The following is a 13,180-nucleotide window of genomic DNA, read 5'->3' on the forward strand; positions in this document are numbered from 1 at the left end:
ACTATGGTGGAGGTAATGAAGATAATTGCAACCTTCTTCAAAAGTTCCCATGCAAGCAATGCTGCACTCAGTGCCCCCAGCCCTGCAGCAGGCCACCCCTGACCCACGCCTTCACTGGAGACTCCTGGACACTCACAGGCAAGTCTGGATCAGCCTCTTGTGGGGTCCCTGCTCCTTTCTCCTGGGTCCTGGTAGCCACAAGGTTCTGTTTGTGCCCTCCAAGAGTCTGTTTCCCAGTCCTGTGTAAGTTCTGGTGGCTCTACATTGGGGTTAATGGCGACCTCCTCCAGGAGGGTTTATGCCACACCCAGGTCTGCTGCACCCAGAGCCCCTACCCCTGCATCAGTCCACTGCTGACTGTTACCTCCTCAGGAGACACTCAAACACAGTTCTGCTTCAGTCTCTGTGGGTCTGGTAAGATCTTTCAATTGTTAGTTCTAATCCTGTCATCTTAAAATGTAAATTATGGGAGTGGGTCTAGTAAGATCTTTAGAACCTTAAGACATTCTTTTGATTTATTGTAATAACCAATTTAAAAAGTATATAATTCCCTTTCTAAGACTGGTGAAGAGGGCACTCCCTGTCCCCCTTCTGATGCTCATGTCAGAAGTGTTCTCTGTCCATTTTCTTACTTTAATAAAACTGCTACACAAAAGCTCTTGAGTGATCAAGCCTGGTCCCTGGTCCTGAAGCTAAATCTTCTTTGGAGCTCATGAATCTGACATCATTCATCATAAGCTAGTACTCCAGTATAAAATAAAAAGTAAACAAAATGGAACAATTTATACAGACCATAAAAATATGTTTAGCATAATTAGAAACATAAAAAAGCAATCAAAATCATGAAAAATACAATGAAATAAGAACAGACATTTTAAAAGTAGTCAAGTAGAATTTGTAGAAATAAAAAAAAGGTTATTGAAATTTTAAAACTGTTGGACAATTTAATCTGTGAATTATACATAGCTAAAGAGAGCCATGAAATCAGAAGAGAATTGCTTCTTGGCAGGAAAGCAATGACAAACCTAGGCAGTGTTATATGAAAAACAGAGACATTACTCTGCTGATAAAGTTCCGTATAGTAAGGCTATGGTCTTCCCATTGGTCATGTACAGTCGTGAGAGCTGGACCATAAAAAAAAGCACAACACCAAAGAACTGATGCCTTTGAACTGTGGTGCTGGAGAAGACTCCTGAAAGTCCCTTGGACAGCAAGGAGATTAAACCAGTCAACCTTAAGGGAAATGAACCCTGAATATTCACTGGAAGGACTGATGCAGAAGCTCCATTGTTTTGGCCATCTGATGCGAACAGACAACTCATTAGAAAAGTCCCTGATGCCGGGAAAGATTGAGGGCAGAAGGAGAAGAGGGTGTCAGAAGATGAGACAGCTGGATGGCATCACCAGTGCAGTGAACATGAACTTGGGCAAACTCTGGGAGATGGTGAGGGACAGGGAGGCCTGGTGTGCTGTAGTCTGTGGAGTCGGAAAGAGGTGGACACGACTGGGTGACTGAACAACAACAAAAGAGAGGTTTAGTCACCAAGAAGGTAAATCTGAGCATGTTGATCAGAATGAAGTGTGATGAGATAAAGGGATGGAAAATATGAAAGAAGGGTTAAGAGACATTAAGAGATTGGCAGAGGGGCAGTACTTGCAGGATAATAACTGACAATTTTTCATAATGGATTAAAGGCATAATTCCTAAAATTTTAAAAATACAGCATGTCCTGAGTAGGATTAAGCAAACATGCCTACATCTAGACATGTGTAGGCAAAAAAACAAAGAATAAAGCAAGCAAAAAGAAAAACCATATTAGCCAGAATACTAACAATAAGACAGACAGTGGGTTTTGCTGCAGCAGTAATACAGACCTAGTAACATGGAATAATATCTCAAAATGATGAGGGAAATTACCTGTCACCTATAATTTCACATCTAGCTAAAATAACATTCAAAATTAAGGTCAAAATGAAGACTTAGACAAAAAGATTCATTTTCTTTTTTCATGTTTCTTAGTCAAACATTTAAGTTATGAAATTGACCAAAAGAAAAAAAAACATAATGACTGAACAGATAGAATCAATAATCTATAAACTATTTATAAAGTGAGCACTAGGCTCAGGTGGTTTTACAAGCAAGTTTTACTAAAAAGGAAAACAACCCAAACGAGAAATGGTCAAAGGAAGAACAGATTATTCAGAGAGGAGAAATTCTCATTGGCTAACAAACCTAGTGTAAAGTTTCTCAGCCTCATTTATGATCAGAGGAAAGAAAATTCAAATAATAATGAAATATCATTCCGCCATTTGCAGGTTGGCAAGTATTGTTCAGATCTGAAAACACCAAATACTGGCCTGAGTTGAACATAGAGAAATAGGAAGTCAAAGGCATTGGTGGTAGACTATGGATTGAATTGCTTACTCTGGGAAGCACTTTTGCAACGCTTAATAAAGATGGAGATAAACATACACATCAAGTGGGCAATTCCATTTCTAGAAACTTTCACATGTGTGCATAGGAAGACAAGTACAAGGTGATTTAGTGGAACACTGGAGATAATCTAATTCTATCCATCAATAGAATAGTGGGGAGCTGCAGTATTCAGAAAATGGGTATCATCCAGGAGTGGAGATGCATGGACTCAGTCTGCATATATTAGCTGAATGAATCCAAAGAACAAAATGTTGAATGAAAGTAGCAAGTCACGCACTATACATCATTATATCATTTATGTATGAATTAAACCACAAACGAAAACAGTGTAATTTCCTATGGACATATGCTTATGTTGTTAAAAGTTAAAAACACACAGAAGAATACACATCAACTTCAGGCTGAATGAAGATAGGATGGAGTGGTAACTGCTGTATCTCTAACACTTTATTTTTAAAAAAGATTTAAAAAATGTAAGACATTTCTACTTATCTAGTATTGGTCTAGGAACCAAGGTATATTATATGATTTTCTGTACTGTGACTATATGTTTGAAAATGCCCTATACTTCTAGACAAAATAAGACCCATATGTTTGTATAAATCACCAGATTATTTTTCCTGGGGATTGCATTCTTATTATTTTTTGTATCTGTAGCAGAGGAATAGCACAGCCAAGTCCATAAACAGTTTTACCATACATAAAATTTATATTATGTATATTGGTATTCAGAACTGTCTCAAACCTGGTCCCTGCCCTCTGGGATATAAGCAGGGATGGAAATTGTTAGCCTGGAATTTAAGGATGACTAGCTGACAATGAATGTTTCATGTGAGACTCTGCCACCTACTTGCTGTATGGCTCCTTAACTAGCTTAAAGGAGGCCATGCAGTTATCATGGTTCCACGTTCACCCTTGAGACATGTCTTGTTGTTTATTCTGGCTGCTGGGTTTCCAGCCCTTTCTTTTCCTTTTAAAGTACTGGCTGGTGACACTTAATTTGACAGAAAGAAATGTAGAAGGAAATCTACCTGCAACCAAAGGAAATACACAAGTTCTTATGAACTCCTTTGTGTGCATAAAAGTTAAAAATGTTGATTGAACTCAGCTCATTGAATTTCTATTTCGAACTTTTTCTATGCTAAAGAGTCTGTTCCATGCACACAGTGGTAGTCTGAAACTGCCTTGAAGACTTTGCTATATCCCAGAAGGGAACATTAGCATGTATTTCTGGGAACCTGTTGAAATTAAAAATGAGTATGTATAAGGACTTGGACCACTGGGTGAGAGAGCCTGGAACAGTGTATTTCATTATATAATGTGAGGTATTTACTTCAGGGAAATAAAAATATTTATCTTTGGGTATGATTGGAGAAAAAAAAATCTACAACCATGTCTCAGTGAAAAATTATAACCCACAGATTTTGCTCAGTTTCTAGAAAGACATTGTATTAACACTGACAAATAGGAAAGAAAAATGTTGAATAAAGTCATGACTAGATAGGGTCTGTCCCAGAGCACTTTTAAATCTAGTTGGGAAAAGAGGACGTAGGTTTGTAAAGCAAAGAATGAGCAGAAAACTCTGATGACGTTCTCATGTTTGTATGTCTTAAAAATCCAACTGGCCAGCGAATTTGTTCAGAGCAGCAAATGTTTACTATGCGCTCATGATGTGCCAACTGTTGACATAAGCCCAAGAGATGTAAAATCAAGTCAGAGAAAGTCCTTACCTTGGTCCGTAAGGAAATGTGCTCTAAGAGCTACTGGGGCACAAGATGGTTGGAATCTTGAGACATAAATAATCATTAGCCAGGCAAAAAAGATTATTCTAGACACCTTTAAAAGTATGAGTTAAAGATTCCAAGGAGGGGAATTTCATGTAGTTTGAAAGAGTATCAAGTCTTTTTTTTTCCCTTTCACCTGAGTTTTAAACAGTGGTCCTTAAAGTGGGGAATGTGTGTTTATTAGTTGCACAGTCGTGTCCTACGCTTTGCCACCCCATGGACTGTAGCCTGCCAGGCTCCTCTGTCCATGGGGATTCTACAGGCAGGAATACTGCAGTGCATTGCCATGCCCTCCTCCAGGGGACCTTCCTGACCCAGGAATCGAACCCAGGTCTTCCTGCATTGCAGGCAGATTCATTACCGTCTGAGCCACCAGGTAAGCTCCCATAAAGTGGAGAACAGAATGCTCCAAAACCCTTTTGTGTTTGCATGCAGAATTGGCTCTCCTCATCCCTGGTGCCACAGGCTAAGTATAAGGAAGGAGATAATGGGATGAGGGCAGACTGTTGGTTTTTTTTTTTTTTTTTTTTTGCACTTCATTGCTTGGCTCGTGGATGGATGAATGGATGGACAGAAAGGCATAGAAAACAGAAGCTTTGTACAAATACAAAAATATCTATATCTCTTTCTAGAAGGCTTGTTGAATCGAATTAACTACCAGTTAACAAACTAAATTGTTATTTACTTCACTGCAGGGAGATAGGATGGACATTGCTCAATTTTCTAGGCCCTCCCGTCCAATTTCGATGCTTTTTGACATGGAGACTTAGGAGGCTCTAGGTCTGCAGGCTCAGATTTTATGTCAGTGTACAGGGGGATGGAAATCCCCTCCCCCATCAACTTAAATGTGTGCTCGGTTCCCCTATAGCAACCTAAACTTATTATAAATATTGACTGCGCTCAATGCCAAGTATTTCTGACTGATAAGTTTATTACTTTCAGATTGCATCCTGTGTCTTGGTGCCTGAGGCATGCTGGGAACACCCACCGAGGTGCTGATGTTTTATTCTCATCCAACTTAAATAAGTTATTTTTCAATGATTTCACCATACTCCCAACACTGTGGGAGCAAAATATTTTTTTCCACACACAAAGCTGATTCTGCTCAACATATTAATTATTATATATGTTGACAATGATATATATAACTATAAGATCTTTTACTTCAACAGTGTAAAAAAAATTCTCTCTTCCAATATTTTGCCATCTTGATCGCTAATGTAATGTGTTCTGTCCTGGATCTTCATTTTTCTTTCTCCTCAAATGACATTCACTGGTGGAAAAAATTACGCTGGTGAAAGCAGTCTTTGAATTTTCATACTCTGAAAAGTTTGATATTTATTGGCTTTCAACCTAACCTGGTTTTGCTTTCCAATTTCTGTTCAAAGAGGCACTTCATAAAATATGATTTGAGGTTCAGATTTCTAGAGGGCAGAAAAGTCTTAAAAGTAATGAGAAGAATGTGATATAAATGAAACTAACTTTTTAAAAAGGATATTTATCTATCTTAATCATGGGTAACTTGTGATCCTCAACTAGAACTTTTTGCTCTCAAAAAGTAAAACAATGTCAGGAAAAGTTCTTTGATATGAAAACTGACATGGATCCACTGTCTACACAATCAATGAGGAAGTCTTTCTCTGTAGGTAAGTATCAGTCCGTGCTCAGTCAGGAGACAGAAATCACACCAGCAATTTTAATAGAATTTTTAAAATTATTTTTTAATTAATTTTTTAAAGTATACAATTTTAAAGGTCACTTTCCACTTACAATTATTACAAAATGTTGGCTCTGTCCCCATGTTGTACAGTACATCCTTGAGTCTATCTTACACCCAATAGTCTGTGCCTCCCACTCCCCCACCCCTATCTTGCCTCTCCTCCCTTCCCTCTCCCCACTGGTAACCACTAGTTTGTTTTCTATTACTGTGCATCTGCTTCTTTTTTACTATATTCACTGGTTTGTTGTATCTTTTAGATTCCATGTATAAGTGATATTGTAAAGTATTTGGCTTTCTTCATAGAATTGAATATAAAGAATTGCTAACTAGGTATATTGTTAACTAGGTAACTGAAAAGGGCACGGTAGAAGTTGCAAATACAGGAAGCAGCTCTTACCCCTGGGGAAACAAAAGAGGTTGGAAATGTAATGTTTTAGCAGATTGGAGGAGGAGGAGCCCATGTATTTAAAACTTGGAGCCCTGAGAAATTCACACTGCTTGGTTGGAGCTGGTGTCTGTGGGTGGTGGTAGAGTGCAGTGAGGTTGACTGTGCCTGTGTTGTTTTTTTTAAATTTTATTATTTTAAGTTATAGTTGTTATACAGCTATTAAGTTATACAGCCAGGGTAAAGAGGTGAGACTGGGGTGACGATGATAGAAACAAGAATCCAACTGGAAGCCCATAGAAAGCAAACAGGAAACAGGAAAAAAACAAGTCCCTCTTCCTTCTACAACCTTACTGTCTATTTGCATCTCCTAGTGAGAGCCTAACAGACCTTACCTGGCAACTGAAAAATGTGTTTTGTAGAATCTCAGTCCCAGCATCAAAGAGTGGACTATAGCAGGGAAGTTTGGAGCTGGGGGACACTAGTTTAATAACCAGCATGGAAGTTTGCAGAAGTAACCCCATCTATGGTATAATGTGATTATGAAATTAAAAGTACTGCCTATAGACCACTTGGATGGCCATGTTAATTGACTCCATATCATCCAGGGGTCCCTAATGATTTATCTGAGCCCAAACCCATACCCCTTGCTAGTGAGTGATATAGAAATGAGTTTCTCATATTTTATGGTAACCTAAAGAGTTTTATATGGCCTTCAGCAAATTAATTCAATTGGTCCAGTGCAAGGATTTTTAATAAGCTGCAACCACTAGCATTAGGACTTAGATCCGGAGAGCTGACATGTAGCAAATTTGGGCCCCTGTTGTCTGCTTTATATCAAAGACCCAGAAGCATTGTTGAAAACTTTAATAAATTTCTTATAAAGAAAAAGAAAAAACTAAGCAAAATAGTTAGGGCAAGATAAGTTTGTCCATTTTCATTTGTTCATTCAGCATTATTCTAGTATTCCTAGACAGTGCATTTAGACAAGAAAAATAAATAAGATACATATATGAATATTAGAAACTGTCATGATTCGGAGTTATTATCATTATCCTCCTAGAAATGCCTATTCAATCAACTCAAACTCTAACAGAATATTCGATTTCAGTCAGTAAGCCAGATGTAAGATTAGCATATGCAAATCAGTAGCTTTCCTTCAAGTCAGCCACAACCAAGTAGAAAATATAACAGTGAACACAAAAAGAATTTAAACTTTATTCTTAGTACTATTAAAAACTGAAATACTACTGGCTTTATAAATAAAATTGTATGAGAACACAACCACACATTATTCATATGTGTATCATGTGTGGTTATTTTTGTACTACAACATAGAGTTCAGTAGTTGTAGCAGAGACTCTATGGCCCAGAGAATGGGCAACATTTATCATCTGGTCCTTTACAGAAAGTGTTGGCTGATCCTCTGTCTCTGTGATCACATTAGAGATGAGCCCAGTCCACATTTGCATTTGTGTTTCTAATCACACTAGAGCCTGAAGTGACTGTATTTACTGTCTTTTTAAAATAGAAATGTAATAAGTTTACAATGGGCTTCCCTGGTGGTTTAGCAGTAAGGAATTCGCCTGCCAATGCATGAGACTCAGGTTCAATCCCTGGTGGGGAAGATCCCCTGGAGAAGGTCATGGCAATCCTCTCCAGTGTTCTTGCCTGAGAATCCCATGGACAGAGGAGCCTGGTGGGCTACAGTCCATGGGGTCACAGAGTCAGACACGACTGAGCAGCTCAACAACAGCAGCAGCAGCAGCAAGTTTCCAATATTGTGTTACTTTCAAGTATACATTAAAGTGATTCAATTATATGTGTGTGTGTACTTTCTCAGATTCTTTTCCATTATAGGTTACTGTAAGATATTGAATATAGTTCCCTGGTCTGTACAGTAGATCCTTGTTGGGTATCTGTTTTATGTATAGTGTCTTATATATGTTAACCCCGAACTCCTAATTTATCTCTGCCTCCCATCACTATCCCCTTTGGTAACCACAAATTTGTTTTCTGTGTCTGTGCATCTATTTCTGTTTTGTAAATAAGTTTATTTGTACCATGTTTTAATACTCCATGTAAAAATATATGATATTTGTCTTTCTCTGATTTACTCAGTATGATAATCTCCAGGTCCATTCATGTTGTTGCAGATGGCATTATTTCATTCTTTTTTATGATTGAGTAATATTCCTCTGTGTGTGTGTGTGTGTGTGTGTGTGTGTGTGTGTGTGTGTGTGTGTAAAACCTCTTCTCTATCCATTTATCTGACAGTGGACATTTAGGTTGCTTCCATTTCTTGGCTATTGTAAATAGCGCTGCTGTGAATATAGAGGTGCATGTATCTTTTCAAATTAGAGAGTTTTTTTCCTGAATATATGCCCAGGATTAGGATTGCAGGATCATATGCTAACTCTATTTTTAGTCTGTTAAGGAACCTCCATACTATTCTGCATAGTGGGTACGCCAATTTACATTACCACCAACAGTGTTTGAGGGTTCTCTTTTCTTCACACCTTCTCCAGCATTTTTATTGTGGATTTGTTTTAATTGGAGGATAATTACTTTACAATGTTGTGTTGGTTTCTGCCATACCACAGTGGAAATCAGGCCTGATTATGTATATCCTGTCCTCTTGAGCCTCCCCGCTCCCATCCCACCCCTCTAGGTCATCACCGAGGGCCAGGCTGGGCTCCTTGTGTTATGCACCAGCTTCCCACTAGCTAGCTATTTTACTGACAGTCATTCTGACCGGTGTCCCACTCTCACCAGCATACAAACATGCACAGATGTGCATGCACACTCAAACACATCAACTCCACAGACATTCTCTGTGGTGAGGGAAGGGCAGCTAGTAAGCCTTTGTTCATTTCTTCCTGTTGTCTCCAACCTAAGTAGCTTGTATTATAATGTTTCAGGCCCACACTCATCACCCCAGCATCAAACTCAGAGGCTTTGAGGGAAAAACAAAACCTAGTAGCTAGCTCGGGAACCTCTGATGTATTCTTTCTTAAATAGAGCACACAATAAAATACTATAAATATCACAATATTATGTGATTTTTTTTAATGTGTGTGTACAGTCTGGGAAAAGTCTGTTTTGCAAAAGAAAAAAATAAGTCGCATTAAAACAAACCACACACCAACAGCTAAAGCAATGCTCAAAAATATCTGAAAACTCTAGCTGGGTTATTTTGCCTGTGTAATTTTCTTCTAATGACTACTTAGCAGGTAAAGGAAGAACAGAGAGACTAGTGCTTCTAGAATAGTATTCTTAAGAATTCCCTTAATAGCCTACTATTACAAATAAAGCTGTAGGCAGCTTGAGCCAACATGAAGTTATAATGTTAGTAGATAAAAATAGTTACCATAGTTACCTTTCTCCCACTAGAAAAAATTCAACTGCCTACAGCTATCCCTCTTAGGGATTTTGTAACAAAGCAGGGAGGCCTGGTTTTATCTGGTAGCTTCAGAACACTGTGGCATCTGAGAAAATGAGCTTGGAGTTGTTACAGTAAACTGGCAGTGATGTTGCTACCTCTGGTATCCCTACTCCCATTTTATTCATCCAAGAACAGAAATCTCTGTCTTAAGGTCTGTGAACATTCAGTGATGAGAGAAGAAACTTGACAATACAGAATTCCGACTCCTGGTATGAGTGAAACTCTTATTTTGTGAAACTTCAGAGCAGTGAAATTTCCCTTTGGTTTAATTGACAACTTTGAGGTAAAAAAGACAGGGAAAATAATCTTGGTTTAAAACTGAATTGTGATAGCTATTCATCTCCATGGAAAAACACAGTAAGTGATAGCAACTGGAGGATTGTAGATGGTTCTCAAGTGAGTGAGTTCAGCTCAAGGTTCCTCTAACAGAGAATTACTGACACCAGGCTAGATGCTTATTGTTTCCAAACTGGTGAAGATATTGTACTGTGAGGTCATGCAGCGTCTAATCACTGGTTTCAGAGTAGTTTAATTCACCCATTTGATATTTGACTGGTGGATTTACATTCTTTCACAAATAATGATGCAATTTTGTTTTTGTCTAATGACCTCATTTGCATTTTCATATTGCTAGAACCTACAGACTTTTTAATGCACATACAGCCTACAGACTGTATTTTTAATGTTTTTCTGATGGCATGAGTAATAAATATTCATTATTGAAAATACATGAAAAATTCAAAAAGACCTGAAGGTGAAAATGAACTGTTATCCATAATAAAACCCCAGAGTTTGACATGTAGATGAATCTACTTCCAGTATTTTATATATAATATCAACATACAATATCCATTGTGTGCATATATGTAATACATATATGTACAGTGGGCTTCCCTGGTGTCTCAGGTGGTAAAGGATTTGCCTGAAATGTAGGAGACCCAGGTTTGATTCCTGGGTTGGGAAGATCCCCTTAAGAAGGGAATGGCAACCCACTCCAGTATTTGTGCCTGGTGAATTCCATGGATGGGGAACCTGGTGGGCTACAGTCCGTGGGATCAGAAAGTCAGACATGACTGACTAACATTTTCACTTTTCATTTTCATATGTACAATGTATGTGTGTCATATATATATATATACCATTTCCATATCCACTGTTCTACTTATGGACATTGGGTTTTTTCCAGTTTGGGCTGCTGTGAATCAAGAGGCTATGAACATTCTTATGTACATCTTATTTTCTTGAACATATACACTTATTTCTCTTGGAATTGCTGGATCACAGAGTAGGCATGTTTAGAAATATGTCTTCTTAGATGAGGGCAGAAGCTCATATGAGAAAAGAAAAAATTGATTAAGCCCCTGAATATAGGAATGGATGCTGACAAGTGCCAATAGAGAGGGAAAGCTGGTCCCAGTCACCTCAGTTGTCATGGACGTGAGGCAGCCAGGAGGACGTATCACAGGGGCAAAGTATTCCCACGGTGTCAAGAAGCCTGGCCAGTGATACCATAGAAAAAAAAATTCCTTGGGCCAATTTTAAGACTCCCAATTTCCTCTAAAATGTATTTTTCTTTGGAAGTCAGAAAGAAGACAAACTAAGTACCCTTTAATACTCCTCCCCCACAGATGTGAAAGAAGAAAGGCTCTTTCTAAGAGTTAGTGTAGTTTTAGCGTGATGCTACATGTGATGCTGATTCATGACAAGATAAGAAACAGGCATGCGTGCACGTTCAGTCATGTCTTACTCTTTTGCGAACCCATGGACTATAGCCCACCAGGCACCTCTGTCTATGGGGTTCTCCAGCAAGATACTAGAGTGGGTTGCCATTTCCTTCTCCAGGGGATTTTCCCGACCCAGGGATCGAACTCAGGTCTCCTGCCTTGACAGGTGAATTGTTTACCACTGAGCATCTGGGAAACCCTAAGAAACAGACTCCAGAATGTAAATCAGTGCACTGCTTACTTTATTGAAGAAATTCTGGTACCAAAAAAATCAGATGAATTAAACATTGTTCTTATATATTTGACTTACATGCTGGCCCACGTTCCTTAGCTCATCAGAAATCAATACCAATTTGCTAATGGGCAACCAATCTGCAGAATAGACAGGCTTTGGAATAATATAATCTGAGTTCACATGTTTCCTATGCTACTTATTCTGTGACTTTGCATATATTTTTTTTTTCAAATGAAAGGTCAATTTAAAAATATGGAACGCTTCACGAATTTGCGTGTCATCCTTGCGCAGGGGCCATGCTAATCTTCTCTGTATCGTTCCAATTTTAGTATATGTGCTGCCGAAGCGAGCACTGCATATATTTCTTAATCACCTTAGACCTCAATTTTCTCATCTGTAAAATAGAAATGATATCAGTACCTAACATGGGGGTATGTGAAGGATTTGGATACATACACGTAAAGTGTTTGCTGCTGACCCAAAGTAAGTGGCTATGTTTGTGCATGCAGTCCAGATTCTGTGAAATGTGATAGGCCCAGAGTGTACTTTAGCAACTCAATCCTAGCTTTTTACCATGTAGAACAGGTACTGCAAGCAATGGATTAGAAAACCATTGCTGAAATTGCTAAGCTTCATTTTGCCCTCCTGGAGAAGAAGTTCCATGTTCTGTATAGGCATTAGAGAGGAGGTGGGAGGGGGGATCGGGATGGGGAACACATGTAAATCCATGGCTGATTCATGTCAATGTATGACAAAAACCACTACAATATAGTAAAGTAATTAGCCTCCAACTAATAAAAATAAATGGAAAAAAAACAAAAAACAAAAAACAAAACAAAAAGCTTGCTTTCTCAAATGAGAAAATATGCCAGTAAATTAACAAATGCCTTTGTTTTATCTCTACGCATTAAGATTCTTTATTTACATGTTGTTCTGCACCCATTGGACTGTGAATTCCTCAAGGTCAAAGGCTTTGATTAATTTTCTTTGTATTTCTTGTATGCCTGGCACATGGTGGACGGTCAACACATTTTTATTGAACCAGTGGAATGGCAGAGTCCTGACATTAACTGCAAGCAGAAGATAGTACAAGCCTTTGTCTACTGTAATTGGACTGACCTTTCCAAATGAATAAGTAATTTCTCTGTGTTGTCTGGTCTTCCATGAATTACAGTTGGTAGTATTTGACAATTAATTAGGATATGCTAATGTTAAAATGTAAGCATCATTAGGTGTGCATCAGAGAAAAGATGGATGAACAGTTTGGAGTGGTACATGATGTATTCAGTTTCCACAAGGTCGCCCAAGATCTAAAATCTCCTATAGCTTCTTTTGCTCTGACCAAGCAGAATTTTGATTATTGATTTTTGGATTATTTGAGGACAGCATAAAATTTGGTACAGAGTTAAGATTCTGGGCTAAGATGTTATTTTGGGGTGAAAGGTGATGT

At 38.3% G+C, this 13,180-nt stretch overlaps 1 long non-coding RNA gene and 1 other non-coding gene across 2 annotated transcripts; both read right to left on the reverse strand.

Annotated features, from left to right (window-relative positions):
• Positions 1 to 629: 629 nt before the first annotated feature.
• LOC122689581 lies at positions 630 to 11,577 on the reverse strand. Its single transcript, XR_006339853.1, has 2 exons — positions 11,531 to 11,577; positions 630 to 744 (listed from the first exon to the last, which is right to left on the reverse strand). It is a non-coding gene; the product is annotated as an uncharacterized LOC122689581 (long non-coding RNA).
• A 399-nt stretch (positions 11,578 to 11,976) lies between these two features.
• On the reverse strand, positions 11,977 to 12,083 carry LOC122690934. Its single transcript, XR_006340187.1, has one exon. It is a non-coding gene; the product is annotated as a U6 spliceosomal RNA (small nuclear RNA).
• Between the last annotated feature and the right edge of the window lie 1,097 nt (positions 12,084 to 13,180).

Source organism: Cervus elaphus, chromosome X (assembly GCF_910594005.1).
Source record: "Cervus elaphus chromosome X, mCerEla1.1, whole genome shotgun sequence".
Lineage (NCBI taxonomy): Eukaryota > Metazoa > Chordata > Mammalia > Artiodactyla > Cervidae > Cervus > Cervus elaphus.